This window comes from Lathamus discolor, chromosome 3 (assembly GCF_037157495.1).
Source record: "Lathamus discolor isolate bLatDis1 chromosome 3, bLatDis1.hap1, whole genome shotgun sequence".
In the NCBI taxonomy this organism is placed as follows: domain Eukaryota; kingdom Metazoa; phylum Chordata; class Aves; order Psittaciformes; family Psittacidae; genus Lathamus; species Lathamus discolor.
The window spans coordinates 133,390,685-133,416,993 of NC_088886.1; the positions used below are offsets into that span (position 1 = coordinate 133,390,685).

At 36.3% G+C, this 26,309-nt stretch overlaps 1 long non-coding RNA gene across 5 annotated transcripts in view; it reads left to right on the forward strand.

The window, feature by feature from the left end:
* LOC136010535 (uncharacterized) overlaps positions 1–26,309 on the forward strand; it is a 69,210-nt gene that overhangs the window by 36,574 nt on the left and 6,327 nt on the right. The window contains exons 4-7 of one of the 5 annotated variants that reach the window (XR_010610910.1): positions 3,492–3,556; positions 9,542–9,688; positions 15,009–15,099; positions 19,729–20,053. This is a non-coding gene — a long non-coding RNA (uncharacterized LOC136010535). Of the gene's footprint in view, positions 1–3,491; positions 3,557–4,353; positions 4,429–6,500; positions 6,888–9,541; positions 9,689–15,008; positions 15,100–19,728; positions 20,054–26,309 lie in introns of those variants that run through there. The other 4 variants (XR_010610909.1, XR_010610911.1, XR_010610913.1 and 1 more) reach the window with 4 other exon arrangements.

Consider the following 26,309-nt stretch of genomic DNA (forward strand, 5'->3'; position numbering starts at 1 on the left):
CCACTTCACTGGACAGCCTGTTCCAATGCTTGACAATCCTGATTGGTATTTGAATGTAGAAAAGCTAGTCAGAGTATTGAACTTGCTGAGAGATATTTTGCAATTAATAAACTTGGAAAGAACTCTAATGCTGTTACTGCTTGGCTGAGCTGAGCTGCTATAGAAACTCTCTGGCCATTTAGAACTGTATTTGAAAAGAACAGGGACAAATTTTCCTTTTTGTGCCCATGGTTATACCAGGTTAGATGGGTAGGTTAGAGCAAAAAACTTTTTTTCCTCGAAGATTTCTTGACCGTGGTAAGTGCTATATATCAGATTAAAAAGGTAAGTAATTAAATAATTGTTAGAACTGGCCAAGATAGGCAAAACTTTTGCTGAAAAAGTGTTTTGTATCTTCCAAAGTGGAATAGAAGCTTTTTTTTTTTTTTGGGGGGGGGTTGGTGTCTGGTTTGTTTTGGTTTTCTGGTGGTATTTTTGTTTGGTTGTTGTAATTTGTTGTTTGGGGTTTTTTTTTTGGGGGGGGGGGGGGGGGCGGTTAGAGCCAAACAAACTAAGCAATGAACAAAAACCTAAACAGGTCTTTCAGGGAGATTTGGGAGGAAATCAAATGAATGGCCTAAATTGCAGGTTGCATGTTTTGACAGCAAAAGGCAATTTTTCTTGCTAAAGATATGCAATTTTTGCATGAAGGAGATTTTCTATCATGCAATTATACCAACAGAGAATTTCCAGTTGTCTGCAACTATTATAATTCTGGTTATTAATAGTAGAAGTCTCTGTATGCAGGTTCTCTCTGAACAAAAAGGAAAACCTGCCCCGTTCTCAGGATTTCTCTGCCTTTGTATAAAATGTATTTTTTTCCTCATCTTTCAGTGGCGAAGTTCTTCTAAAAAAGATCAACTGCTTCTGTCAAAAACAGGCCTTAAAGTTGCCTCAGATTTTACTATTCTCCCCATTGAATCCTAAATTTGCTGATGGAAATTAACTTCTTAGCATAACTCTTCAGCTGCATATATTGGCTGCATCTTGAGGCAAATACGGAATCTATATATCTGCATAATAATCCAGGATGAATATCAAAAAGGATCTTTCTCTGAACCTTCTATTTACAGATGCTGAACAGATTTAAACACACTGACAAGGTTTTCATGTTGTCTATAACAAACTCATGCGTTTTAGTTAGATAAGGCAAGCACCTTTTGTAAACAAAATACTTGGCAGAGGAGCTGTATTTGGAAACTGGTGAGGAGGAACTGAGCAGTGCAGTTTGCAGAATTTCAAATAGTAAAAGGACAAAATGCAAGTTAGACTGTAAAGTTGCTAACGATTTTGCTTTGCTCCAGATGAGACTTGGTCTGTGAAAATTTGTCATGTAGTTGGTTCCTGGGACTATTGTACTTCTGTACTAGTGTTATATCATTGACCTTTTAAACATACCGCATTCAGAAGACTGAATTAAGAATGTCCCAAAGAATCTTTCAGTCATTCTTAAACCAGCCAATGAAAGCTGTTATGGCACTACAGTTGACATTATCAGTAGCTATTTCTTTTCACACTTTCACTACTCATTTCCTATGATAAATCAGGAGGAAACACATATGTAACCCCCTGATGTTAATAATTGGAACAACAGTGACGGAATTTTACATTTGGAAAAAATTGTTGCAAGAACAAAATGGTAATTACTGTTGGCAATTCAGAAACACTTGTACTTGATGGGCACTCTGATTTGCTAGATAACTAATTTGCTAACTGTATATGGTACACCTACGGTAACTTTCTGAAATAGTTTTGTCATTGTAATTATACCTTGTGGCAGCAGTTCTAAGCAAAACTTGCTATTAGCTTAATTGAGGAAAGAAATTAAGAGAAAAAATATCTGATCTAATGACCTAAAAGCGATGGTGGGTGCACAGCAAACCCAAGAAATAGGTCCCTGTAGCACAAAGATGAACTCCTAATCCTGGAGGACTAAAGGTAAATACTACCAATTATTCCAAAGGTGTTTCAGGAATAGATGCAATCAGTGCCTTTGCCTATTTTTGAAACAGGTCTTAGAATTAATTCAGCTGTACATTACTGCAGCATTTACAAATCTCATACAAGATTTGGTTGTGGGGTGGGAGGTGCCTTTGCTTTGTTCTCTACCAGAAGAGAATAACTGAAGCATTGAGGAACTGAATGAAAAGTATGTGAAACATAGTATGACAGGAATGACGGCTCATCATTGTGTCTCCGAACAGCAGATACTGACAAGTTTCACTGATGTCCTTACAAGTTAGACAGCTGGACTTTGCTGGCAAAGACCAGCATCGCTGCTGATAACCTACTCCTTTCTGTCCCCAGTCCCTCGGGAGTGAAGGGCTATGCCTGCTTTTTCTGACAGTGTAGCTGCCATCATGAAGAATGAGGCTGGAAACTATTAGTCTTGCAGAGAACAAATAAGAAAAAATCCAAAATTGTTCCTCAGGTGTAAAAGATTATTTCCTGAATTTAATGCATGGGTTCCTGCACAGATGATGTCCACATGTACTTACTTACCTTGCTCTAACTGGCACAGGTTTTCACAGGGCAAATGGTGAGCAGAACCACATGATTTTATAGCAGCGCCTTATACATGAAATGTTACTGTTGGAGACTTTAGCAGCAGTATCTGCTAAAGTAACAGTAGTTATACAGCTGACTTTCCCCTCTTGTGAACAGTGCTGCTTTCTCAGCAAGACTCACTTGGCTTCTTTAGGTAAAAAGAATTTCTATGTTATGTCTTGCAATACTTGCTAATAGGTATAAACAAAAAGACACAGCTTTGTTTTAAAACAATAGGTTCTGGAGGTTTAATTATTTTGCTGCTCTTTCTTCAGTGTCTAGGGTAAGGCTGATTCTCTTGGTTTCCAGTCTGCCTGTTTGTCAGTTCTTACTTTAAGTGAATTAATGGGTGGTAGTTCTGAAGCTCTGAAAATTGATCAGAGTCAGCGACTCATCCAAAATATTGCTTCAGTTTTTTTGAAAGTCATTAATTTCTCCTAGAATGTAAGTATCTGTAGGCTAGTGAAGGGTATTATATAGTCTTGGAAAATGCTGTGTGTTTTGTGTATTGATGAAAGAAAGTAGTCACTTCTCCAATTTAGTAATTTCATTCTTAATTTATACCATTAATCATTTTTCTAGATATCTGTGCAGAATAAAGCTCAAATGTTCACAGAGGATGCAATCTTCATTGTACCAGGCACTGTTTGGATCCATTTGCAGTACTTGCTTCTTTTTAACTTGAAAGTAATAGCCTTGTTCTAATAGTTAAGGGAATTAAACCTTAATTTGTCTTTTGTTTTTTATTAAGGATAAGCTTTATGGGTATATTTGTTATTTCAGTAAAGCTCAAAATATTGTAATACATATCAAATGCTATTTCTTTAGCCACTTTTTGCCCCCAAAACTCTGTCCTTTGGTAGTTACTGTCATTTTGGCTTATTTTAATTTTTCTCTTCTACCAGGTTATGGTAAGGTGCTGATATTGAACTTTGCAGAATTTATGCTGCTTGGATATAATTCTTTCATGGTAAGCTAGTTTCTAAGACAAAATTTTGAAGCAACAGTTCAATGGTGCAGAATGGTTTTCTTAAACCCCACAGAATCTCCCCCTAAAATGGTCCCTGAAAATTTTTAGTCCTGTGTTCTTCCAGGTCTCAGACATAGGCAGCATGCAGAATTAGTGATTCAAGGAGATGGCTACTGAAGCAGTCTAAATATTAAACAAACAATAAATGCAAGTTCATAAAATATCCATTAGTCTCTAATATTTGCATAAAACGGTACAGTCGCTTAAGACATCAAATGATGCTGTCTTGCAAGAAATAATAGACCACTGTTGGATGCTTATTCTCACTGTAAAAAAAATAGGCCTTAACATCTTCCACAATCTGGACCAAAATGTTTGGGTACTTTTTAAAGCCAAAGTATGTATCTTGTAATTCTGAATAATGAAGATAGTTGTAAGTATTTCCTGTCTTAACATAGCAACCTGCTAATTCTTAGAACATTTCTTTTCAAATGCCCTGAAAGAGATTTCAGAACTGTCAAAAATGAGGAATAATAATAAAAATGAGGAATACTAATAAATATTAGGTCTAAAAACAAAAGGTATTTCAGGCAATAAAACATGCACCTTAGCAGTAGGTGCCAATCATTGACAGGTACGCGAGTTTAAAGTTTGCATAAAATACCCTATTAACAGACAATCTGCTCAGGAAACGTTTCAGCACTTAATTAGAACTGTAGTACTCTGTCTAAGGCTTGCTTACCTTATATTTCTGCTTAAATGATTATTCTGCTGTTATCTTCCTCTGGTTTTATTAGATTTTATTAGTTATGAATAAACAGTCACATCAGAGCAGAATCCGAATAATCTGAGGCTTGGATTCAGTTCTACAAGTAAGCTGTAAATCTGTTTCCCTGGTATCTGTGGCTAAAATATGCTCTATAAAAAATATTTTATACACGAGCCTTTTGAGAACCTCTGATTTTTTTGGACTGTGGCATACAAATGTGGTAAGCACAATAATTTCAAAATCCAAGTTTAAATCTATTTTATGGTAAGCTAATAATTAAAACTGTATATGTCTGTGGAAGGATAGCTGAGATATTATTTTTGAGTAGAAGGCCAACAGTTCTTAATGACAATATCTCATTTTACCAGTGATTTAAATGTTTACATATAATGGTGAATTTATGTCAATGCCCCTTACACTTACCACCTATAGCATAGTTTTCAGGAGCAGCAAATGATTTTTTTTCCCCAGGCTCACCCAAACCCATAAGGAATATATGTGTAATCATATGCTTAACTAACACGTTCTGCCTGCACAACCATCCTGGGCTCGGCTGTTAAGTTATATTCTCCTTCTTGGTAGCTGGTGCAGTGCTATGTTTCTTCATGCTTGAAAAATAATTTCTTCAATATGAGAACCCAGATTTTTTGGAAACCATGGCATCTAGATTCACAAACATTCGTGCAGACATATTTTTTAGTACCTCTTTGAACAATATTAAAATTCTGTGGTTTACTTGTCCTAAAATGATGATTTATTGGCGGAGGTGACATAGCAAAAAGAAGCTGTTTATTTTTGCTTCTTTTTTCAAGCAGCTTGTTACATTTTAATTGCCTGTAGCAGTGTTGCTGAGGCAGAATTAAATATGAGATCTGGCCTCAGTCAAAACTCTTGTTTTGATTCCCTGTCATATTGCTGTCAGGACTGCAGTGTTTGTAAAAATGATTTTGAGGGAGTTTTCATATTACAACTTACAGTCCTCTTCCTGACAGGCAGTTGCCAACATCTAGGCATGTTTAGAGCAGTCTGACACTAATATGCAGAGAACCATTGCATACAGTACTAACACTTCACCACTAAAGTAGTGGAGCTGTTTTGTTGTAGCTATTTGTTTATTTAACTTAAATAAGAATTTTTTTGTAAATTCTTCTGAATAGACTGACTTGAATAATGACTTTTACATATTTTATATAGTTTTGAATTTTTTATATGCCAATCATAAAATAGATACAGGAGAGAGATGTCGAAGCTGGCTGGTTCCCCTCTTTACTCTGGGGCAGTATCAACTAAGTCTAAAACACTTGTCCAAGCTGTTTTTAACAAAGCTCCTAGGTAACCTCTTTCTGTATTTAACTATGGCTGTAGCTAAAAAGTTCCACTTATACCTTACAAAAGCTTTTCTTACTGCCATATACAACTGTTACTTCTACATTTATAATAGAAGTTTCCCTTTTCTTTGTGGCAATATTTTGTGGGGAATAAAATTCGTCCCTGAATTAGGTCTTGCCTTTCCCTGATTTCATAGGCACTACGTGCAAGTGTTTCTCATGGATCTCAAGTTAGCATGTCTGATCACTTACTGCTCTTCCATCTCTGGTCCAAATCTTTCCTAGAAAGTAGTGCTTGAAATTCAACACGATGCTTCTATTAAAACCCCATTGAAAGATAGATTGAAAGAAGTTGACTTTACAGATTTGCATGAGGCTAATCTGTTCCTGTACCCAAGTCTGCTACTTGCTTTCTCCTATTTCATATTCAGTTTGTGTTCTGCAGCACCATGCAACACATTTCAAATTCCAAATTGCTCAGCAGCTAATCACTGTGTATTGCCTTATGTGTAACCAGCCATAACATGGTTACCTAAATCATAAGATGGGTTTTCCCTTTTCTTTCTTGCCTCATACAAATAAATGGTTAACAATTTACAAGCATGAGCTTGTTTATTTACAGTGTGAATTATCTCATATGCATTCATGGAGAGTGGAACAACATCATGACTTATGTTATTTTTCTTAGTGTCCTAGTGGTGTTTCCACATTCTCTCCTGTAATCTCATTTTCAAATATAATTTCAGTATATTTTCAAATCCAGTGTGGAGGGGCAGGATGGGCACTACTGTTTTGTGGTGGTTGGATAGTCCGGTTTTGGTTTCTAATTCAATTTTTTTCTTGACAGGTTTTTCTTAAAGATCTTATAGAAACAACTTCATGCAATGAGGTGTTCCGTGCACTCAAAGACTTTGCACTGGCTGATATTAAAGATGCTTTTAAATTGGCATATTTTACTTGTACCTTTATCAAAATGAAATAACATACTCTACTAAGTGCTTATATCGACTTCAGATAATTTGCTGATCTGATTTCATTACCAACATGCTATGATGGCGGGGGGGGGTTGTGTGTTTTCTGTCTTGGCAAAATAATTTAGCTTGGTCTGTAGCTCAAAACTTAAAATAGCTTAGACTTACAATAGTGCAGAGCTCTCTAATCTTGAAATCTTCTGGGGGGGGGTGATGAAGTTGTGGCTTGTTTGGTTTTGGTTGGTTTTGATGTTTGTTTTTTGTGTTTTCTGTTTTTCTTTATTCTTACTGTATGCTGAAAGAAGAATGTTTTCTTTTTCTAAAGGCCTCAAAATATTTTAAGTCTTTAATTCATCCATCTATTGAGAGCTTCTGCAGCTCCTGGGAATGCGTTTTGAGGCAAGACTTCTCTGCACAGCTATGAAAGCTCTGAAAATTTGAAAAAATATTTATAAAAGTCTTTTTGACTCTCTGAATGATAAATCTATTCCTCATTGTACTTTTGCTGTTAGAAAGACTTTTTTTTCTTTGCTTTGTTATGCATATTTATAAGTCTTGTTTAAAATAGAAATCATAAATCATGGATAAAGCTCCCTTCAGAATAACAGGATAAGTGGCTTAAATCTCCACAGATGTTTAGTATATTAATATCTCTTCCACATCAGTTTCTCTGTAAAAGAGAAGTGTGTCCACTAGTGATAGTCTTTTCAATTAGATCATGTATCTGGGCCTTGCATGTTAGTCAGCTTGTGTTTCTCACACACAGCAGTAGCTTAAAAGCCAAAGAACATAGAGACATAAGGACAAAACTAGTCCTTCTCTGCCTGTCTTTAGGGAGGAGAAAAGCTCAGAATGAAGTTTTCTTTCTTTTCTTTCTTGGGGTTTTTGTTCATTTTGCTTTGCTTGGTGAGAGGTTTTTTTGTTATTTGGGGGACTTGGTGGGGACTTTTTTGGTGGCTCTTGTTTTGGGGTGTTGGGGTTATTTTCTTGTTTTGTTTCTCCATTCTGGGAGGACAGACCAGTAAGCCCATGTTTTACAAAGCAGCTGAAAAACACTAATGATAAACCCTCCTTCGCTCTTCTTCCAAAAGACTGCATGTGCAGGATACCAGCTTAATGTGTATTGCTCTCTGTGCCTACTGACCTCACTTCATGGAGGGCAGCAAAACTGGTACCTGGAAAACTGTTTTCCTTGTCTGTGAGATACTGACATGGGGCACCTGCATGAATTTGTTTTTTGTTGACAAGAATTCTATTTCATCATGTGCCAGTTTCATGGATTTTAACAGATTCAGATAGCCCATTAGTACATTTACTGTGTTATGATTCTCTTAAATTAATGATTAAAGCAGTATTAGTCTGTGATGGAGCATCCCATCTGATATTCAGATTGGGTTTTCTGTATCTTCATTTTAGAAAGCAGGCATGAATACACGATAGTTTTTTCAAAAAGCTGTCTAATGTTCTATTCAAGCTAGAATGACAGAATTGCATCTTGAAAGTGAAGGCGGTTAAGTGTATGTTAACAGATTGACTAAACTCAATTAACAGGTGGAACATGGCAGGCTAACTGGGCAGTACTTGGACTTGCAGATATGTATAGCCTTAATATTCTGATAAGGAATGTTGAGAATTCATTACCCCTTTTTGGATGACCAAAGAAAGTTACATCCACACATTAATACTTAAATACAGTACATAAAAGTATGGTTGATTTAGTTTGGGTTTTGCTTGTTTGCTTTGGTGAGAGCCACAGAACTAAATCACAAGCCTCAGGCAGATATTCATTAATATGAATATCATTTTTTTTTCTCTCTGTACAGATAAAAAGTCCTGGCAAAGCTAAAGAGGAAAATTATCTATGCTGTGCCAGTGACATTTCTACTGAATGCATTGGCTTAATGTGAAGTTAATATCTACTTAAACGCTTCCAAGAGTTAGTAAATGGAAGTACAAATTGAATGTTCTGTATAAGCAGTTTAATTTAGTTAAATATTTGAAGTTGTGGCATGGCAGAATCATGAAAACATTTGCTGTTTACCCCACTTCTACAGTTGCTTTTTAGTGGCTGTGGTTTAGACTGTTTGATGTTTTCTGATGTTATCCAAGTAACCTTCCACAAGCATGTAATACAATATATAAAGCCTGGAGTTTTAAGTTTCTCTGAAGTAATAATTTTCAGCATATTGGTCTATATCTTCCTGTTTTGATGCCAGTGGCAAGAACCCATTAATATAACTGGGAAAAGAGTAAAAAGAATATGTTGTTGGATTTTGGTTTTCCTTTTATTTAAAATAAAACAACAATAACAAAAATTAATTCCACAACTAAATAATACATTAACACAACCCACATATGCTTATGGGTATTTAGAATTGAATGTCCAGAACAGGTGGGCCAATTCTTTCCATTTTAGCTTAACTCCCATTTTCCTGTTTATCTCAGGGGATGAGTTGGCAGTGGTGGTGTGGGTGCTTGGATACTGTTTATGAAATCATAATCTGTTATATTTATGTTGGTCCTGGGTTTTATGTTTTCATCTGGGCACATTAATGAGTCTAATAATCTTTTAAAAATACGTATAAACAAAGTTGCTAGCAGCAGTGGCTACCCATGTTTATAAACTCTATAGAAACTGTCTAATTAAAGTAACTGTCTAGTTAAAATGTTTGCCAGTGAGATTTTCTTCCTTATTCTATGGAGTGTAACAGTTTTTCCAGTTTTCACAGTATTCAGAATACAGTGCCTGTTTACCTAGCATGGAAGTTACCCACTGTCACAGCAATCCACGGTTCCTTGCTCAGTAACATTCCAGATGGAAAGGTGTAACAGCAATGTAATGTCAACCAAGGAACATCAGAAATTATGATAATTAATAATATAGCTAGCTAACTATTCTCTTATTTTTTGTTACCAGGGCTGCTTCAGTCATGCTGTGAACAGAAAGGCATAGCAGACCCTTGTTTACTTTTGGTGCAATGCTGCATTACATAGGCATCCTGTCCTGCATTTTGAAATTGAAGTCAAGGCAATGAGCTCTGCATGTCTACCCGAATATGATAAGGTTTGTTAGAGCCCTCCATTTCTGATGGGGAGGTTTACAGCTTCAAGATGGCCCTGAACTTTTCCCCCAGGGGAAACACCTTTACTTTTACTTTGGCAAACACTGCTATGCTGGAAATGGTTAGGTGGTAGTCACTGTATCTACCTTTGAGCTTTATCACATTCATATGAGGTCACATTAGCTACTTGGAATTAATGATGTCAAACCTGTAAGGAAGCCTAAGCTAGCAAAATAACATTGATTTAAACTTTTTGAACTGAAAATTTACTTGCATGTAAGCTATTAGAAAGTCTAAATCATCAGCTTCTTTTTTCCCATACTTTTTTTCCCCACAGTGTGTTATATATTTTGTGTTTCACAGAATCATAGAATAGTTAGGGTTGGAAAGGACTTTAAGATCATGTAGTTCCAACCCCCCTGCCATGGGCAGGAGCACCTCATACTAAACCATCTCACCCAAGACCCCGTCCAACCTGGCCTTGAACACCACCAGGGATGGAACATTCACAACTTGCCAAACTGTGCTGATCAGAGTTTGCAGATTCTGCTTCCTATCTTTGTCCTTCACTGTACAATAAATGTTGAAGTGAAGGTAAGAATTTTTTTTTTTCACTTTGATGCTTCCTGTTGAATGCCAAGAAAATTGCCTTGTAACAGACAGTTATGTTGAAATTACAGTATTATATAGAATCATAGAATAGTTAGGGTTGGAAAGGACCTCTAGATCATCTAGTTCCAACCCCCCTGCCATGGGCAGGGACACCTCTCACTAAACCATCCCACACAAGGCTTCATCCAACCTGGCCTTGAACACTGCCAGGGATGGAGCACTCACAACCTCCCTGGGCAACCGATTCCAGTGTCTCACCACCCTAACAGGCAAGAATTTCCTCCTTATATCCAATCTAAACTTCCCCTGTTTAAGTTTTAATCCATTACCCCTCGTCCTGTCACTACAGTCCCTGACGAAGAGTCCCTCCCCAGCATCCCTATAGGCCCCCTTCAGGTACTGGAAGGCTGCTATGAGGTCTCCACGCAGCCTTCTCTTCTCCAGGCTGAACAGCCCCAACTTCCTCAGCCTAAAATGTGACATCAGCATTAACATTGGTTGTTTTCATACAACAGTTTGATCCACATTCTTCAAAATGAACCTTTTAGATTTTTCCCTTTCCAAATGTAAGGTGATTTGCCTACATTCAAGACAAAAAAATTTAAACTCAAATTGAAATGGAATTTTAAATTTTTGGCCCACTCTAGCTGACTGCCATTGATTTTTAAGGAATATTTAAACAAACTTCATCCTTATTAATAATAGAGGAGCTGGCTATTAGTTGTATTTTACTAGAGATTCTTGGTTTAACAAAATTACTTAAGGCAAAACTAGAAACATATATTGGAGGCTGAACACTGAATGCCAAGATCAAATATCTTCAAGTGGCTACCTACTAGCTCAGAAGTGGAGTACAACATGCTTTTTTTTTCCCCACATGTCAGAGCTGGATAAAAAGGTAGCTAAACCTTTGTAACTCCATAGCGTATACTAATTGTGAGCCAGGTAATCTCTTTGGTGTTGGTTTCCCCCCACCCCAGTCTGGAGATGTGCGAAGAAACAAGTTCTGTTTCGCTTTAACCAGTTGATAACACCTAGTGAAAAGATGCAATATTTACCTTTTATTTTTTTAAATTTAATTGCTTATTATTAATTACTTTTATTTTTGAGAAAATAAAGCTTTTTATCTGCTGATGCTGCTTGCTCATGTCAGCTTTCAGGAACAGTCTTCTAGAATTAGAACAGATTCAATAAAATATTTAAATGGAATCTAAATTAAAATTGCTCAGAATATGAAATAAAAAAGCAAAATACATCACCTCTGATTTGGCTGAATTTCTGTGTAAAATTAGAGATAATAAGCTCTAAAGATGCATACATGCACATATGTATATACACTATATATAAAATATATACATGCATAGTCTGTATGTATGTGTGTCTATTTAGATGTACATATACACTCACATTTTCTGCCAGTGTCTTTACCCCGTGATTTCACCAATATAATTTTATTTGTATCAGTGAATACAGTCACAATTATGAACTTCCATGCAGATTAGTTTTGACTTTTAAAAACTTATTGTATTTATCCCATTGATGTGAGTAGTACTACATAAAAACTATTTGCAGTCTGTAATAAACAACCAGTACTCTTATCTCCCTGTGACATACGCATCACTGAACTTCTGATTTGATTGATGAGAGGACTTCTACTAAAGTCCTTAGCAGAAGTCACACTGAGCACATGGTAAAATTGTGTGTGGGATCAATATGTACTTTTGTAATACATAATCATTATGTAGCTAAAAGTTATTTTGTGTTTCTCTGTGTAAACACCCAGTTATGAGTTTATGATTTAAAGCTATGTATGGCAAATATTTTTTTAGGAATACTGTCAAGAGAGTAGGCATAAACATCTAATTACACCACTTCATCTCAATGTTGCTCCATAAAACAAGATCTCATGCTATGCAATGGTTGCTGTGAACATCTAGTGGCCTCATTCTCTTCCCTTAATTTACTTATCCCATGTGGGCTTGATATGTGTTGTAAAACTATCCTCATACAAGCTGCAGAATTTTCTGGAAGTTGTGAACTTGATATACACTGTGAGGTAATGACTGCTTCTGGCAGCTTCCTGCCAGGTGTCACAGCAGGCTCAGAACAGCAGGTTCCTGCCTGCAATGTGCTCCTGCTGCTGCAGGCAAAGAAAGGAGGTGAACTGCCCTGGCTCTCTTAACTAGGAAACTGCTTCAACTGCAAGTCTGTCCACTTCAACTAGTAACAAAAATTACAGTTCTCTGTATGCTCTGCAATACAAGGTTCAAACAGTAGGAACCACCTGCATTTCTAGTAGGGGTGATAACTTGGCATCTTCCAAAAGAGAATCTTGAGAAGGAGGGTGAATCACAAAGACAGAAGGTTACTTTGTGACATTGAAGTGATTACCTTCTAAACAGAGAGAGGGAAAAAAAAAAACCCATGACAAAAAAGCCCCATGAACAAACAAAAAACCTAAACAGTTTTGAATTTAGCCCTTGTATGCTTTAAGTGTTCTGCATTAAGGTCTCCACTGATTCTTTCTAATGCATGATTATAAAAACACAAAACGCTTCAGAAGATTAAAAATATCTTTAGAGATTCTAAAGTTTCTCAAGGAATTTAAGAACCATGACTTAAAATTCTTGTGGAGTCTCAACTTTTATGTAAGGTCATCTTGCTGGATTCTGAAGGGTTAAAAATTTGTGAATTCTTCATGTATTTGAGTTCTTTTTATTTTCTACACCTACACAGTAACCATTTATCATGTGCTAGAATTCAAATGTTTCTCTGCCTGGCTTTGTGAATTGTATTCGGCGTCACTAACAAGTCGCTCTAATTCCATCCATTTATATCACTTCTTTCTGTTTAGATTTCCTCCTTTGCCTCTCAATTGATGCATTGCAGTTATCACCTGAATCTCAAACTCTCTTTAATCCACTTATTTTATGTAGAGCAGGCTTTAACTCTGTTCAGGGCAAGGCTAGTCGGAAGCTGATTTTTGCCGTACTTTAGAAGCTGTGTTTGTAAGGTATACCTTTGTAAATGGCTGACTGCAAAGATTTTGTTTCAACCTGTCATTTTCCCTGTGTTTGGATGCAAAATGGCAAGATACATGAAGTGATTCTGGAGACACCTGCACTGGTGTCTGCATCCTTCTCGTGAGTCACAAAGCCTGGCCTGAGTGCTCTCTGCCTTTTTTTCTTTTTTCCTCTGACAAGGTTTTCACCAAAAGTTGTTTCCTGAGCTGCAGTAGACATGATCCGCTCAGTTTTTCCATGCATGTTTTTCACAGGAGGGAGAGATGAACGGTGGTCTGACATACAGTGCAGAGACCAGCCCTGATCGTAGAAAGCCATGGATAGCTAGAGGCTCTGTTACTAACTGCCTCAAATGTGTTGTGTAGCTCCTGGTAATGCTGGCATGGGAGTGGAGCTGCCTTGGAAACCTGGCTTCTCTCTGTGTCAAAGCATGATGCAGGCATCAGGCTTTGAAACTTGTACCATGAAGGTGTGTCAGCTTGTGTAAAACTAGCTTGTGCAAGCAACTGTCCCTGCTGCTTGTCCACAGTCTTCTTATTAATGTCTCACATGTAATTGTGGTCCTGGTCTGTGAGAGTCATCAGCTGTTACCTCCCTGTCCCCCTGCCATGAGTAAGTGTTGAGCTGTATTAACAGGAGAGCTGTTCTGCATCTTTCCAGAGGCAGATGGGCATACCCATAGGGGTGTACTGGGGAGATGGGAGTAAAAGGTACGTGTAAAGCTGTAAAACCTGCTGTGATACACTCAGAAAGCTGGAGTAGGCTGAGGGCACTAGATGTCTAAGTTTTTCTGTGCTGCAGACTGAAGCTTGCCCTTGAACTGATGCAAAGAGTGCAAGCCAAGGTTAGCAGCCTGGTTCAGAGCAGGTAGCTTAAAACTGATAGTATAGTTTCATCTTCTGAGGTTACTCAACTGCTTTGTGTTTGGGGATTTATTGGTTTGGTTTGGATTTGTTGCTCTTAATTTTTTATTTTTTATTTTTTTCAACTAAGCCTTTTCCATCATCTTCCAACCCCCAGTGTAACTCTTTGTAGGTGCTGTTAAGCAATTCAGTGAACTTGGCATCGTGGCCTTGATTTTCAGTAGGCTTAGGGATTAATGTCCTCCATTATTTCTTTCAGTTGTTGAAATATCAATGTGAATCCACTTGTTAGAGACTTCAAGCAAAGAAACAAGTAAATTTCTAATTTTCTCATGTGGCGTATAATAAATCATGAATTTGTAGTGTTCCTTATTTATGTTAATGTTTGTCATCCAAATGGATAAGAATACATGGCAATGAATTAACTAAAAATAACTCTTACAAAAGCTTCTGGGAACACTGAGGGGTGGATGGTGAAATCATGTTGGGACAGTCCTACTTTAACATTATGTATTTAAGAATAAGATTAGATTTGGGGTCTTTTTTAATCTTCTAAGATAACAGATTGGGAAAAAAGAAAACTATAATAATAAAAGACGAAAGGGATTAACTGGAGATTAATTAATTAATTAACTGTTACTACTGAAGATTAACTGGATGGTGAAACACCCAGTGTTTGAACATGTCTCCATCTGATGATGTGTGCACATCTTGTGCTGCTCCCAGACACTTCTCTAATCTTCACAAGTACAGAAGTGTTAGTATGTGAAAAGGTCAACATTAGTCAGACCAAAGGCCCACAGTGGCTCATATCTTGTCTCCAGGTGTAGCCAGCAGAAATGAGGACCAGGCCACGTGCTGCGATACTTCTGCAATGGGCTCATCAAAGGAGTCTGCATTACCAGGTCTCTCCAGGTCAGAGAAAACATCTTTGTGGTGTTATCTATGCTCTGTAGTTGGAGACATTTAAAGGCTAACGTATTTATCCTTAAATGTTCTATGTGTTCTCATAGTCACACGTAAGTTGCAAATTTACAAATGGCATTCAAATCAGACCAGTGTCTGTTAATGTAACAATTGTTTTGCTCACTATCCTTGCCTAATAATTTATCCCTTGCTACGTCTGGATTTGCATTTTAGTAATGTGTATTAGTTTTTGCTTCATAAGATAAATAAGTCAGAACTGTGTTAAACAGATACCTAAACCTGATTTTTTAGAAGTAATTATGTCTACTATATCTACCACAAATAGTGACTTTTTCATACTTCAGGATAAGATTTCCGTAGAAAAATAACCAAATACTTCAAAATTGGTAACTCATTTCACTAACAGAAGTAGTTAGACAGTGGATTACCACCCTACTAATTTTGCTGAAGAACTGAGGCTGTAGAATATAAGGCCCTTTCTGTTCTCTTAGCAAAGCTGGTTTTGCCTTGTTTCAAGCTAAATGAAAACAGCTGCATATCTCATAAATTATGCATTCGGAGAGCACTCTGACATGATACTCTTCAAAACACAGTTAATTTTAAATCTTTCTCATGCAATTTTCTGACAAAAAAGATTGATGGTGCTTTGTTTCCTTCTCTTTTCTGTGTAATTTTAATAGTGAAATATCAAAGTTTATTAAGTAGTCTATAAGACATCTGATCTTTAAGGTAAGTAATCCTTATACAGACTATGACCAGAGAAGATGCAGCCTATCTGTTCCACATTCAGTATTTCGTAAAGCAAATCCAAAATATAATGTGACAGATACACCTAAAAGAAAAACAAAAGAAAAAGAGAACTCAGATATACAGCCATATGTTTCTTTCTTTCAGTAGGAGGTTCTCAAGTCCATTCATTATTGCAATGCAACAGCTGAATTTAGACATTTCTTTAGTGAAGTTTGTAAAGCATTTCTGATTTGGAACTATGCTGATTATCTCTAGAGCAGAGGTAATGCTCTCACTTTCAGAGTGCTTAGAGGCTGAAGTGTATGGCAGAAATTGTGAGTCCAAGAGCCATCTCAACAGCAGATCCCTCTGTTCAAGTGACATTCACAAATATGAAGTTAATGAATCAAGTGGAAAAATGTTGCAATGGCAGCTGTTGCGAACAGATAATTCCCACTTCTCATTTTTCCAAATGCGGTCCTGCTTAACGCACTAAGGCCATTCATTCAAATTCCTTGGCAGATGATGCATATTCTTTGCACTTTTCCCTTTACCTGAATTTGAGGGTAGCAGTAGCAAAATTTCTCTTTTGTAACTCATAACTTTAAAAATCTGCAAATCCTTGTTCTCTTGATACCTACTCTGTTACTACTGTAAAACCCCAGGGGTGGTTATTTTTTTTTTTTGCTATGGAGACGACAGCAAAATCCTCAACATAGCAAAATCTGTACATGGGCTATGCTATTGAGAAATCTTGCACTGTCTCTGAATCCTAGTATATAAGTGAATAATACATATTTTTGTCACAATCTGTGAAACTTATCTGGATCTGAGAACATTATTTCTCAAACCTATAAAACAAAGGGTATTCTCAAAACTAAATTTTACCCTAATGAAGAGTTTCATAGAATTACAGAATCATAGCATGGTTTGGATTGGAAGGGGCCTTAGAGAACATCTAGTTCCAACCCCCCTGCCACAGGCAGAGACATCTACTAGACAAGATTGTTCAAAACCCTACGCAGTCTAGCCTAAAACACTTCCAAGGATGGGTCAGCCACAACTTCACTGGGCAACCTGTTCCAGTGTCTCACCACTCTCATCCTGTTTCATCTTGTTTATGTTTCCTTTCAAAAAAGAAAGTCTTTTTTGCACTGCTTTCCATCTTAAGGAATGGGATTCCTTAATTCAGAAACAAACAGCAGCTGACTGTCACCATAGGGTTTGAGACATCCTTTTATTGGTTTCTTATTGGCTGGTGGTGGAGCCCCAAGAAGACTCACAACTGGGTGACTCATAGATGACTGCTGTCTAACTACCTGCTGTGAAAATCAGCTAGAAACTGTTCTTTAAACAGCTGTACCACAATAATAGAGAAGTGCAATAAATGAGATAGGGAAGATTTACATTATTTGGAAAGATGCACAAGGGATGTCTCCAGCTCTTGAAATCCTGCAAATGTTCTTTAGGCACAAGAGATGCAAAGCATTAGAAAAACGCACTTTTATTTCAGTACCCATCTTCAAAGCCAGATGTTTGCTTCTAAATAATAATTTTATTTCCACTGTTACTAAATGCAAGAAAATTCCAGTGATAAAGCAAAACCTCAGCTCAAATCTTTAGAAGGTATTTGCAAAATAAAACCTTGTGGTTCTGTCTTCCTTCTCCTGTAGAATTAGACAACTGTTTCTCTCCATAAATCTTGTAAATTGCATAAAATTACCTTCAGTCATTGGAGCTTGCAGCCTTTTTCCTATAGATTGATAATCTTGAATTTTTCTATAGGATAAGGGAGTGCTTGCATTAAAGCCAAAATTAAACTCTAGCTGGACCAAGTAATGGTTATAGTCACTGCAAAACTTTTCAATCTTTATAAAAACTAAAAATTACTTTTAAATGACTGAACTAGTTTTTGTATAGAGCTATTGTGCTCCCCTTTGCTGTTTCCAAGTGTACCTGTCCTGTGTGGAGTAAATGATTGACTTCTCCTCTTTGTGTAATATCCATGTGTAATATTCACATAATATCATTTTTGCAAGCATTACAGAATAAAAGCACTGAGTTTTCAAGGCCGCCCACTGTAACTTAATCTTGATGACTTAATATTTTCCTAAGAGCTGTAGTTTTCGTGAATGCTGGCAATATGTTACTGTATGCCATGGCCTTCGGGCACTGCATCCAATGCTGAAAATATCTCTCTAAAATCTTACAGTGCATTCACATGTGACTAGGCAGCATGGTGGAAGCAGCTGTTCAGATACGGTAGTGTGTTGTACAAGCTGTTATGCAGGCACAACCCAAACTGTGCTATTTATCAATAGATAAAAGTTCTGTACTTTAAAACTGGTTTTGGCATTTGGGTTATGAATACAACCAGCTTGTTTGGGTCTAAATCCCATTCTTACTGAGTAGATCTTTCTACAAGACCCATGGTCTTTGGTGAATGCATGAGTTAATAAGAATCTGCCCTAATTCTCAGAATATCTGAAAAAGTAGCTCTAGGGAGAGTCTGGAGACATATTTCTCAGCCTAATTTCTACTAGTTTTATTAATTTTTGAAACAGTACTGACACATAACAACTATGCTCTGAAAAATGAGATGTTATGTACATCATGAGGCTTATGCAAGAGATGGAGAAGGTCTGTTTTGAGTGGCAGAACAGCAGAAATGACTTAATGAACAGTATTTACTTGCTGCAACATACTAAAGTGAATTTTCAAGCTGAATAATACTCATTTTGAAATGTGTGCTGCTTGTCCATGTGTTCTTTCATTAGTGAGCTCTCTGTGGTTTTGGTGCAAATTTGTCTTTTCACAGTGTGCTGATTGTGCAGATGAGTGATCCAGAGCCATCTATATGAGGTAGAAGCCAGACTTCTGTTTTTATGTAGCAGTCTTATCACCATAGGAAAGGCACCTTTTTTTAGATAATTCCTTTATCACATGTGAGGCAGAGGTAAAAAGAAGTCTTGTTTTGCTTTCTGACATAACACTGAACACAGTTATAAGCAGTATCATGTCTTCTTCTGACCAATAAGTAAAACTAGAGCAAAAGGGGTTTAACAGCAAGCTGAACTTCCTTGCAAGTAGGCATGGGACTGGTTATTGTACACCATGCCACGCATACCAATCTCACTTTTCTCACTTTGTTAGAGGGTGTTTTGTGATGCAAATCCATTCCTTTTGCAGCTAGCTCTTTCACTGAAACATTTTTTTCTTTGTTCTTGTTATGAATTCTGATTAAATGCTATTATTTGAGTCTTCTGAAGACAGTTTTCTAGCTATTTTTACTTTCTACTTCAGCTTCTTTAATCTGGGAAATAAAATTAGAAAATCTCCGCTGATCTATGCTAGCAAAGGGTCTGTACTGTCCTGTATAAAACTGGTACTAGTAAACCCTGGTAAATAGTAGTCTGGTACTAGTAAGCTCTTTCTTAATCAAATCTGTATCTTTCCTGTCTACACTAAGATAGTTTGTGTCCAGCACTGCTGATCTTTATTTTAGACAGAAAAGAATCTAACCCATCCGTGAGTACGAAGGCATAGAATTTCACTCTGCTTCAAGAGTCTGCAGGTTTTATTCTCACTGAGTAAGAAATGGAGGTAGGCTGAATGCAGAGCAAGAATGAGAAAATAGAATTTGCACATCCTTTGCCTCCCCTGCCATTTTTCCCCATTTCTACTTGTGCTGTTTTCTCCACTTCTACTTTCTCCCCAGTGAGCCTGTTGTCATCCCTTCCTTTTAAATATAAGTTTATGAAAATACCCTCAGGATGTCATTTAGAAAAAGTAGATATATACTTTGGGATATATCTAGAGGAAGTTTAAGTTTCAGTTTAAACTGAAAGAAATGTAATTTGCTTTTTTTTTTCTTTTTTCTGTACACAGGAAATGACTCTTAAACAGTGAGAAAACAGTTAAGAGGTATCAAGATGTGAATTATCATTGTTTTTTAAGACTTGACATCTTCATATTCCATGTTTTGATACTTAAGTAACATTAGTGTAAGATCTTATTTATATTAGTGGGAGTAGTAATTTTTTATATTTTAGTTGTAATTTTATAAGACGGTTCTTGTCCAAGACACAGAACTATGTCATAATTCTGGGTGTTTTTTCTCTGAAATTTCATATCCAGAGGTACACTTGGTGTTTTAGATGTAAGGTGACTGATATGGTACAATAGAACTATGTTGGGCAATGTATATTTTGAATAGGATTTATAAAAGTCTGGCAAAGGGGTTTATATTGTTAATCAATAAATGAGATTTATTTAATCAATAAATTAATATTGATAAATTGATTGATATTGATAAATAATCAATAAATGCTCAATAAATGAGAACCAGTCTAAATTCTAGTGACATTATATTATTAGTCAGAATTACTCTTCCCCTTAGAACCAGTCTAAATTCTAGTGACATTATATTATTAGTCAGAATTACTTGCAGTAACACCTTTAGTAAATGGATTTCCTGATGCAGCTGCAGTCTCAGGTTGTGTGGGTAACACATTTTTTTGTTTGCAAAACCTCAGGTTTTGGTGTCTGAAATTTTAACAGGCAGTTGAACAGCAGCCATAGAATATTTGCAAATTCAGCAAGCAAACATTCTCTCTCTGATTACATTTGATCTGGTCTGTGTCACAGCTTAATATTTACTGGCAGCGTGAGTGGAAAGCAAAGAGCTCATCACCATAGCAGAACAGGTGCTGCAAGCCCCCTGAGCCTTGCTTCGAAGTCCCATTTTGGTTTTGCACTTGTTAGCATCTGTTGAACAATAATGATGATTGCTGTTGTTTGTTACTAACAGACACAATTCTTTCTCACTCTTTTTTTTTTTTTTTTTTTTGCTTTGAGTAGAAAATGGCCTTTCACTTGAAAAATCTAAATAGCTTTCCCAAAATGGCTGAAATATTCAACTTATATAAACCATATTTTATGTGAAAGAAATTAATTTCATGAGACTGTAACTTGATGTTAATCACAAGGTCAGTTTTACTAGATAACATGATAGTGGCAATTACAGGGCTCACAAGAGATTTACCTGAGTAGAAAGAGCAGAGCTATATGAAACCCCTGTGCTCATTTCATTGTTAGTTCTGCCTGATACTTTTCTTACAGTTCTGCCTACACTATCAGGAACAGTGTCTTTGCCAGATACATAATTGAGGTTTTTTTTCCCAGTTTTTACTTTTGCCCAAATTTCCAGTGTCTGCATTTAACGTAACACTCAAGAAACTGAAAAGCTACACGTTGTGTTTGTTGAAGTTATGGAATATGAAAAAGATACAAGTTCTTGCTTTTAAAGCATGTAGAGAGGAATCCTTCTGACTCCTTTTCTACCAGTTTCTCTTTCTACAGAGGTTTTTTATATATATATATATAGTTTTTAGCACATTTACATTTTTTTATTTTTCTGATGATATCCAAATTTCTAAGCCTTTTTGTCTTAAACATTGCAGGATACTTGAAGTCTCTCTACAGTCTTTAGTACTGAAACAGGGGTGGTTCTTTGGCATCTGTGACAACAGTACCCCGTTGGTTACCTCTCTATGGTTTTATCAAATTTCAGATGATGCCACTGTGCATTGTAAAGGTCTATAGTAACAGATGATCACAGATTTCTTTGAATAATCTTATTTTCCATATGGAATTAGAAACAGAGTGGTGCATGGAAGACTATGGGGGGGAGGGGTGAGAAAGGAAATGCATCTCTCAGAAACTGTCAGTTATATTGTGCTGCTGCTCTATCAATAAAATGCATAAAAAATTACTACAAACTCCTTAGGGAATTTTTTCTTCCTCTGTTTGCACTAAGGGCTTTTTAAAAATCATAATTCAGAATTAAATGGTTTTGCACATTCCAATGTGGGATTTATTGCAAAATATGTATTACAAAGATTGTATTCTTATCAGTAGCTCCATGTAGTACAGGAGTACAGAAATAAATTTTCTAAAGAGAGCTAGTCAAAACCCATGCTGCTATTCTTGCTACTGACACATGATAATGTAATATCATAGAATAGGAAGTTATCATAAATTTCATAGTATTTAAAAACTATTAGAAACTGCTAACTAATTCTGATTGAAACACTTAATCTTCCAAATCTTCTTGGGCTGCAATGACATGCTTTGACACTTGATTTCTGTGTTACAAGCTGTAGAGTAATATGAAAATACAAAAATTAGCCACAAATCTCAGAAAGAAGTGGAAATGTTCTATTTTTACTCTAGAAATTAGAGTTTGCATTGTTGGGTTCCTGTAAAGCTGGAAAGGTGGAGGAATTTTCTGAGCAGTCCTATTTCTTCCCCAGGACATACAATTTGTTAATGATGTAACATGTCACTGAAATGCTCAAGTGCCTTTATTTGGTGTGGCTTGCTCAGCTGGCCAGTAAGTTTTATGCCAAGTTTCATGTGTAAGAGCAACAAAGGAGAGCTATCAATCATGTACGTGTGGTGTGGTTCTTTATACTACTGCTCAAACCCATTCAACAGGTTTTTCAAAAGCAACTCAAGACAAATTTTATTACAGGTTATTATAGATCTTTTGGATAGAAGTTTAGAAAAAGAAGCTGCTGAAGTTGCAGCAGAGAAATTACAGTTCAGGCAAGAAAATCCAGGTTTAGGGAGTGGGGGAGTGAGTAACATAATTAAACTCTAAGAAGTAAAGCATGGCATAAATGCCTAGGTTGTCAGCTTAAATGCAATGCAAGGGACCAACTTTTACAAGGACCCACTTGAAAAGGGAAGCCTTGTATATGTTTTGGCCCTAATACCAGAGTTTTCTCAGCTGAAATCAAGGATAGCTCTAAAAATGAGACTGATTCTTCTGTGTTGCAGTGTGTATGAGTCACATCCCTAGGATTCTTAGAGCACTCTGCTATTGAATGCTTAAACAAGAGGGAAGGTTCTCTAAGGCACTACCCCATGAGAATAAGGGTGCTAATAGCTGGCTATTTTTCAGATTGATAAAATGCTACTTTTCTTGCAGAAGAGTTGAATTTCTATACAGAAAGTAATAAAAAAAACAAACCATTTAAAGATGACAGTTTGTATGCTCCTGGCAGTTTCACTTGTTATAAATACTGTTGTTTTGGAAAATATCATTTGGGACATGAATGAAGAACCCTGAAATGAATTATTCTACATATGTGGCATTTGTTTTGGTCTTTACTGGGGAAATCTATGTACAAAACTGGAGGGTAAAAAATCATAGGGAGGAAAAGAAGGCTAGAAATTAATTTGAGATGTAGATGAAGCTAGTTGACCCAGTGGAATAAAATAAGTAAGAGTAAGTAAATTCTTAGGCAAGATTCTCAGAGCTAATTACTTGCCTAAAGATACTTGAACACTCTGAAAATCCCCCTGGTTGCTTGTCTACATCTTTAGTTAGCTAATGAGCGCTGTAAAGGCAATACTTTTCCTGTGCATCCTTCTAAGAGAAATGCTGTAACAGTCAGTGCACTTGAAATGCATGTGGAAAATATGATGGCAGATGTTTTTAATTGTATTTGTCCAAAGTTTTAGTGATGGAGATTTATTTCAGTATGGATGATGAAGAGCATAAATTTATTGTACTGCTCATAACTTCAGAAGTAGATGCTTGTTAAAATCATGCTTAGTAAACAGTTAAATAATGTTTGCCCCTTATATAAGCCTTTTTGAAAAGTGGTGAGAAAATGAGCTACTACTTGCTGAGCATAAATTCCCCTGTCATGACAACTTTATGGCAGCTGCTTTGTAGTATTCTGTCTTGTAATTCAGCATCCCTAATGCTCAAATTTATTCCTAATAAAGTAATTTTTCCCAACTGAATTTGCATTCTGCATTAAGATTAGTGGATACTTTCAGCATGCTTTATATCTAAGTATTTGACAAAATTATGTGCTTTAAACTCATCTCTCTGACATTTTCAGTAGTATAATTAATATCTTAAAAACCTACCTAGGCTTTGAATACTGCCTGAATAGCAAAACTTGTCTCATTCAATGGTACGTAAAACTATTAAAATACTCTCAGAAGAACTTCTATTACAACATAAACCATCTACAAATATGCTGTGACCGTTTCCAGAAAGAAAATAAACTATGCTAGTTATAGGTGTTATTACTCCCATCTTCTTCTTTCCTGGCTTCCAGCCAGTTAGGGAACAGCAGAAATGTGGAGTAGTCTGGCATAACAAATATTTTTTGCTACGTCATTTCAGCAGATACAAAATATTATTGAACTGAATGTGCTGCTACTCAGGAGAAGAAATAATTGAAATCGGAAGTGCAGCCATAAGCCCAGCTTACTATATAGGATTCGTATTGCTGATCAACAACTCAATACCCAGAGCAAATCTGGCAAATGTTATTTAAAGTCTTTTATTTACTTAGGTTTTTATGCTTGGTCTTTTCCAGAGTGGTTGGCAAGTGATTGATGTCTATGCATTGCTCATTCAGTAGGATCCTGATACACCAAAGCTCCTTGAATTCTTATTCAAAGATCTAAGAAGACAAAAGAACTGTCCAGAGAGATTTTTTCACTGCATTTTTTTTTCCCACTCCATTAATTTTGAAACTGTTTTCTCTTGACTTTTTATTTGCTCTTTATTCCAAAATCTCAGCTAAGGTCCAATCATCAGCTCAGTAAATACCTGTCATGGCACTTAAAATTTATCAAAATCTCTTCTGTTAAAATGTAGACTCTGAGTGTTCTCATTCAGTGAAGCTACCTTTCTGCTGTCGTGATACCCACCTCCATAGCAGATCAACCAAGAGATCCAAATGATTAAACCATTAAGCCTCAATGATGAAGGCTTCAATACAGTTTTCATGCATAACCGTAGTTTGATACAGTGTTTCTACAGCTATCCACCTTAGCTATGCACCTAAAACTTAGGTACTAAGTTTTATGCCACGCAGTACTGTAAATTCTTGGAAAGGGGCAGGCAGAAATGTCTGAAATGAGCCAGAAAAACAATTGTTAAGTTGTGTTGGACAAGACCCTCAGCCAATGGAACAACCTTTCTGATATGCGTTTACCAGAGTTCTGAAGACTACTGAAACTACTTCCGCCCCAAATTTAAGTTGCAAAATTAAGTGAAATTTGAGCTGGACCATTTTTGTTTGTGCTGATACAGGCTTTCATTTATCTAGTTGCCAAAAGAAATACAATGCATCTTGTAGCTTGCAGGTTCTTGTGTCATTCAACTTAAGTTTTACTTTTCATCTTATTTCACCTTTTTCTTGTAATTCTATTTCTCTTTATTTTTTTCTCTTGGCTTATAATTCTCCGCTCTCCTATGTGCGTGTCTACTTTGTTCCCCCACCTATATTTGCTGTTGAACTGTCAAAACACAGCTGAAGACTTAAAGTAAATCGAATTTTCAGAATAGTTTATTCCTTTTTTTTTTCTGATGAGAGGAAATGGCTGAGAAATCATAAATAAAAGTATTTCAAATATGTTACTCTGAAAGCCTTTTACAAAAGATTACACTGCATTCATGTCTTCCTGACATCTGTATGAACACTAGTCTGATTTTTTGCTTCCATGTTACATTACTAACTGTGGGTTTAAAAGTATGTTTTATCACTTCCTCCTTACTTTGCTGTGGCTGCTGTCCAGATAACACTCTCTACGTGCCATGTTCCAGCTCTGTTTATTTTCTGCTTACATTTCCAGTCTTTCTAGGTCAAATTACTTCCTTTGGTGATAAACTTGCCACTAGAATTCATTGACTTCCTGGGTTTTCTTCACACTTACCAAAAATGTTCCCACCTGTTAAAGTAAAACCTCACTAGAACTCTTCCCTGAATATTATGAGCATTAAGGTATCTAGCTCATATTTTTAATTATTGGTTGCCTGGTAATATTTATATTTGACCTAGTAGTATGCATTTCTAAAGCAAATTAAGTTTATTTTTAAGAATAAGATTTCATTATATTTTAGCAGAAATGCGTATAGCAGCTGGAAATTATTGGTAAGATTAGAAAATTATGTAAATTAGCGTGTTACGTGACATTTTTGCAGCCCATACTCAGTAATACTAGTGGACTGCCTGCCTCTAACTTAGGGACAAAATAAGCTTACCACTCTGATTCTTTAAGCCAGAACAACAAACAACATTTTATTAGTTCACTATCTTTATGTCTGAGGTGTGCTTTAGGCCATATCTGCCTCTTTTATAGCTTTTAAAATCACCAGAGTAGTACCAAAGAGGTTGGACCCAAAGAGAATTGTTCTTGCTATATCAAGTGCTTGACTGGAATTTAGATAGTTTTCTCTTATTCATCTCACCTTCCACCTGCTTTCTCTGCTTCTCTGAAAAATAAGATATGGGTTGTTAAAAAAATGTGCTTTTCAAAAAATGGAGTTGACAGTTTCATCACCTTAAAAACGTCTTAGCTTCTCTGAAAATATTTCAGCTTCTCTCGGTATTTCGTTCTGTATTTTACTGAAATTTTATTATTATTCTTGCCTT